Raw genomic sequence first — 6,000 nt, 5'->3', positions numbered from 1 at the left:
TACAAATTATTAGATATGTCTGTTCTGTCAGGGGGATGCTGAAGGACTTACAAAGCATCCACTTAGTTTATATATCCTGGAATTCTGACTAAAAAGCAGTGGGTGTTGTTTGAAAGTGTTAAAAAAAACTACCAACTTCTAAAATCTTGGGGCAGATAACTAGTCAAGACAAAACATCACAAAGGCCTAAGAGAAAAGAATGGAGGAGATTCTTTGCAAATTGAAAAGTTCTTGTGCATTTGGGAGACTTTAGAAAGCTCTGCATATGCTCAGAGCAAGATGTGTGCACAGAAAAGACACAGCAGGACACTAAGCTCTTAGTCTGGGTGGCCCCTAGCTTCGTCCAAGCCTGGCTACTTGTCAAAGTGCTCCAACATGCTCAAAGACCGAGATATTTTTGGCCTTTTATTTTCCCCTTCATTTCTTCTTTCTTAATTTAAAAATAAATTTTATTTTAAACATTATTGTGTAAAAACACATTGCAAGAAACTCCCCCTTCTCTCTGTTCTTTCTCCTCCCTTGTTTTTGTAGAGTCAGTGTTTCTTTCCGTAACCGAGGCATGCCTGGAACTTGGTCTGGGTTCAATCTGACCTCATCCTCTTGCTTCCACCCCTAAGTGCTGGTTTAAGCACAGCCTGCTGTAAACAGAACACCTCGCTGTTGTTTTTCACTCTTTCACTTTTACTCTTTGGGGGGCCCGCCACCAGCTCCCAAATTAATACACACGGAGACTTATTATTATTTATGAATGCCTGGCCTTAGCTTGGCTTGTTTCTTTCTGGCTTTTATTAACTTAAAATTTCCCATCCCCTTTTGCCTCTGGACTTTTACCTTTCTCTATTTCTGTGTATCTTTTCTTTCCTCCTTATTCCACGTCTGGCTGTGTGGTTGGGTGGTTGGCCCCTTCTTTTCTCGCTCCTTCTTTTTCGCTCCTCTATCTTTTTTTCCTCAGACTTCTATTTATTCTCTCTGCCTGGCAGCCCTGCTTATCCCTCTCCTGCCTAGCTATTGGCTGCTCAGCTCTTTATTAGACCAATCAGGTGTTTTAGACAGGCACAGTAACACAACCTCACAGAGCTAAACAAATGCAACATAAAAGAATGCAACACACCTTTGCATCACTAAACAAATGTTTCACAGCATAAACAAACATAACACATCTGAAAATGATAGTCTACAACACCTCTATGTTCTGTTTTCAAACACAGTATTAGAGGTTACAGCAAACGTAGCGAGGCAAGGAAAATAAAAAAGGCACCAAACTGAAACAAACATCTGTTCACAGATGACGAGATCCTATGTATAGAAAAAAATCTAAGGAACCCACATGAAAGCTGGGAGATCTAATAAATGAACTGGATAAGTTGCAACTTAACCATATCATCAAACAAAAATAAGTTATGGAATTCTAGGGACTGGAGAGATGACTTACCAGTTATAATCATGTACTGCTGCTGCAAAGGATCCAAGTTCAATTACCAGCACCCACACTGGGTAGTTCAGCAGACACCCAGTCTCACAGGTACATTTACACACACACATAAATAAAAATAATTAAATTAAAAAAGGAAAGCAATCCCATTAATATCAAGATCTAACAGAATAAAATATATAGGAATAAATTTAATCAAAAAAGTGAAAGACTTTTACACTTTTTAAAAACTATAAAACATTACTGAAAGAAATTTAGTAAGACCAAATACATAGAATGGCAAATATTCTGTTTGCAGACAGGAAGCCAACATCATTAGCATGTTACTGCCACCCAAAGAAATCTACAGAATCAACATCATCTGATCAAATGTTCAACCATCTGCTTTAAAATGGAAAAGCCAATCCTCAAATTTACATGGAATTGCAAAGGGAACCAAACAGAACCCCAACTCACAAGGAAAACAATTTAAATTTATTTATTAATTTGTGTGTGTTGGGGGGCATATATAGATGTCAAAGAACAACTTCTAAGAGTTGGTTCTCTTTCCACTGTGTGGTTCTGGGGATCCAACTTAGGTAGTCAGGACTAGCAGCAAGCACCTTTATTCACTGGGCCATATTACAAGCCCCTAAACAAAATCATAAAAAAGACAGTTGCTAGATTCACACTCCTGATGTCAAAACTTATTACAAATCTACAAGAATCTAAGTGGTTGCAGGGCTAGCATAATGACAGAAATATATACTAACAAGATAGAGTTGAAAGTCCAGAAAATAAGCCTTCAAGAATATAACCAATTAATTTTTGACAAGGGTGCAAAGTTCATTTAAAGGGGAAAATAGTTGCTTTGACAAATGGTTCTGAGACAACTAGATTATCAGTTAAGAAAGAAAGAAGCTAGAAATAGCAAAGAAAACTAGATGTCTACATGTACAAGAATTAAATTCCTCTCTCTCACTCTGCAGTCGTACACACCCACAAACACAGACAGACAGACAGACACACACACACACACACACACACACAAATTCAAATGTGTGGCAGGGGAGATGGCTCAGTTGGTAAGATGCTTTTGAAGCATGAGTACCTAAGTTTGACCTCCAGCACCAGGTTAAATATTTTTATTGAATTAACTGAAAAAATAACTGGGTACAGTGACACTGGCTTGGTATCGCAGCATGGGGGAGGCAGAACTAGGAGTCCATGGGCTTGCTGGCCAGCCAATCGAGACCAAGGACTGAACTTGAAGTTGACTGAGACCCTTCTCAAAAATTAAGGTAGAAGGCTGGCAAGAAGGCACAAACAAGTACGGCATTTGCTACCAAACCCGACATGAGTTCAATCCCCAGGACCCACATGGTGGAAGAAGAGAATCGGTGCCTGCAAGTTGTCCTTTGACCTCCACATGTGCTCTGCAGCTTATGCATGCATGATTTTTTAAAAAGAAATTTTTTAAATTTTTAAATAAAAAAATTTTATTTATGTATTATGTATACAGTATTCTGCCTGCACATATGTCTGCAGGCCAGAAGAGGGCACCAGATCTCATTACAGATGGTTGTGAGCCACCATGTGGTTGCTGGGAATTGAACTGAGGACCTCTGGAAAAGCAGTCAGTGCTCTTAACCTCTGAGCCATCTCTCCAGCCCCCATGCATGATTTAAATATGCAGAAAAAAACAAAATAAAAAAAATTTAATGTGGAGAGTGACTGTGGAAGACACCCCCACACACACACAAACACATACAACACATGAACAAATACACACATACACACAAAAGATCTAAAACTCTGAGACTGTAGAGAGAAAACTTCAAGATAGACAAATAGGCACAAACTTTCTGCAAAGCATTCCAGTAGCAGCCAGGGGTGGTGGCGCACACCTTTAATGCCAACAATAGGGGGGCAGAAGCAAGTAGATCTCTGTGAGTTCAAGGCCAGCCTGGTATACAAAGTGAGTTCTGGGACAGCCAGGGCTGTTACTGAGAAGTCCTATCTTGAAAAACAAACAAACAAAAGAACTCCAGTATCAAAGGACGTAATTCTCAAGAATTGACAGATGGGATTGCACAAAGATAAAAAGTTCTGCATGGCACAAGAAAACCATCAGCAGAATGAGACAGCCTACAGAATGGGAGAAAATCTTTGCACACCATATATCTGATAGAGAATTAATACTTAGAATCTATAAAGATTTCAAAAACTAAACATCTTTACTTATCAGATAAATGTAAATAAAAACATTAAGATTCCATTTCATCTCTGCCAAAAAGGCTATTATCAATAAAAGTACAGGGACTAGAGAGATGGTTCCGTGATCAGGATCATTGGCTACTCTTACAGAGAACCTGGTTTTGATTCCCAGCACCCATGACAGAAGACAACTGTCCATAATTCCAGTTCCAGGCCACTGGCCTCCAGGGCCACTAAGCATTGACATGATGCATTTACACAGATGCAGGCAAAACACACATATTGATTTATTTTGTTTTGTTTTTTATGACAGGGTTTCTCTGCATAGCCCTTACTGTCCTGGAGCTTGATTTATAGACCAGGCAGGCCTCCAACTCAAAGATTCGCCTGCCTCTGCTTCTGAGTGCTAGGATTTAATGTGTGTGCTACCAAGCCCAGGCACCCATACATAGTTTAAAAAAAAGAAAGGAAGGAAGGAAGGAAGGAGGGAGGGAGGGAGAGAGGGAGGGAGGGAGGGAGGGAGGAAGGAAGGAGGAGAGAGAGGAAGGAAGGAAGAACAATTGAGGAAGATGCCTGAGGTATACACACATGTAAATAATTTTCATTGAAAGAAAGAAAAAACAACACACTTGTGAAGATTAGGGAAAAAGACCCTTTTCTTTTTCTTTTCTTTTCTTTTTTTTTTTTTTTTTTTTTGAGCTGAGGACCGAACCCAGGGCCTTGCGCTTGCTAGGCAAGCACTGAGCTAAATCCCCAACCCGAATCCCTTTTTTATATTGCTGGTGGGGAAAGAAACCATTAGGGAAGTTCCTTAAAACACTGAATTGTGGCCGGGCGGCGGCGGCGGCGGCGGCGGCCGCGGCGGCGGCAGTGCACGCCTTTAATCCCAGCACTAGGGAGGCAGAGGCAGGTGGATCTCTGTGAGTCCGAGGCCAGCCTGGACTACCAAGTGAGTTCCAGGAAAGGCTCAAAGCTACACAGAGAAACCCTGTCTCGAAAAACAAAAACAAAAACAAAACAAAAAAACACTGCATTGTACGGTCTGCTAGATGACTCAATGGTAGATGTGCTTGCTATGCACAGACTGACAACCCACGCTTGGTCCCTGGACTCCACAAATCCTGCAAGGAACAACTCTGAAGTGTTGTCCTCTTACCTCGGCACATGAATGCCATGGCATGTGCACAACTTCACTTACACACACACACACACACACACACACACACACACACACACACACACACGGAGGGGGGAGAGTGAGAGATACAGGGAGAGAGATTGGTTTTTAAAAATATATTAACTGCCACAAACCATTCCTGGGTATATACCTAGAGAACTCTAAGTTAACATACCACACAACACCAATGTTTATTGCTGCTCCATTCACAGTAGCCAAGTTACACAACCAGCCTGGATGGCCATGGATAGATGAACCATTAAAACTGTGACATATCTACTCAGCTGTAGAGAACAAAATTCCGTCATTTTTCAGGAAAATAGGTAGAACTGGAGATCTTCACGTTAGGCAAAACAAGTTAGGCTCAAACAAATATTCCATGTCTCTCTCAGAAGCAGAATCTAGCTTTAAATACAAATCCATATAAGGTATGAAAGTGGGAGGGGCCTCCAGTGGGAAGGAGGAGATCTAAAGGGAGAGGAAAGAGAACAAGAGAGGATATGGGGAAAACACAAATACCATTTTTGTCTCTGATGTGAAATGTAGATTTAAATATCTATGTGACACGGAAAGAGAAAAGGGATTGTGGGGCGGGGGGAGGTCCTGAAAGTAGTGGAGAAGTATGAGTGGTGGACAAATAGGAGCAAGGTATAATGACAGATGTATATGGAAATGTCACAATGGGGCAGGCGAGATGGTTCTACTGAAAAAGGCGCTTGCTGCCAAGGCTGACTGCTGGAGTTCAGCCTTCGGGACCCACAGAGTGCAAGGAGAGAACTGGATCCTGAGAGGTGTCCTCTGACCTCTATACACGCACCAATGTGTGCACTGGACAAACAAATAAATGAATAAGAGAGTGTCATAATAAAAGCCATTTGTTTTATATGTTTTAATTTTTTAAGGAAAAAAGTGGAGTTGGACACATTACTCCATACCATACACAAAACTAACTAGAAATAGTTTAAGAACCTAAATAAACAAAACACTTAAGAAAAAATATATGGATTAACACTGGCTTTTAAACATGACACTAAAAGCATAAGCAATAATAAGAAATTGAAAATGAGACTCATAAAAATTTAAAATTTGTGCATTACCAATAAAATGAAAATAAAACCCAACACAATGGGAAAATTACAACCAATTCTCATTATTTTCAATGGTTATGTTCCACAAAAGCACATTAGAATTACTG

This window comes from Peromyscus maniculatus, chromosome 20 (genome assembly GCF_049852395.1).
Source record: "Peromyscus maniculatus bairdii isolate BWxNUB_F1_BW_parent chromosome 20, HU_Pman_BW_mat_3.1, whole genome shotgun sequence".
NCBI lineage: Eukaryota > Metazoa > Chordata > Mammalia > Rodentia > Cricetidae > Peromyscus > Peromyscus maniculatus.
Note: the sequence above shows the minus strand (reverse complement) of the source record.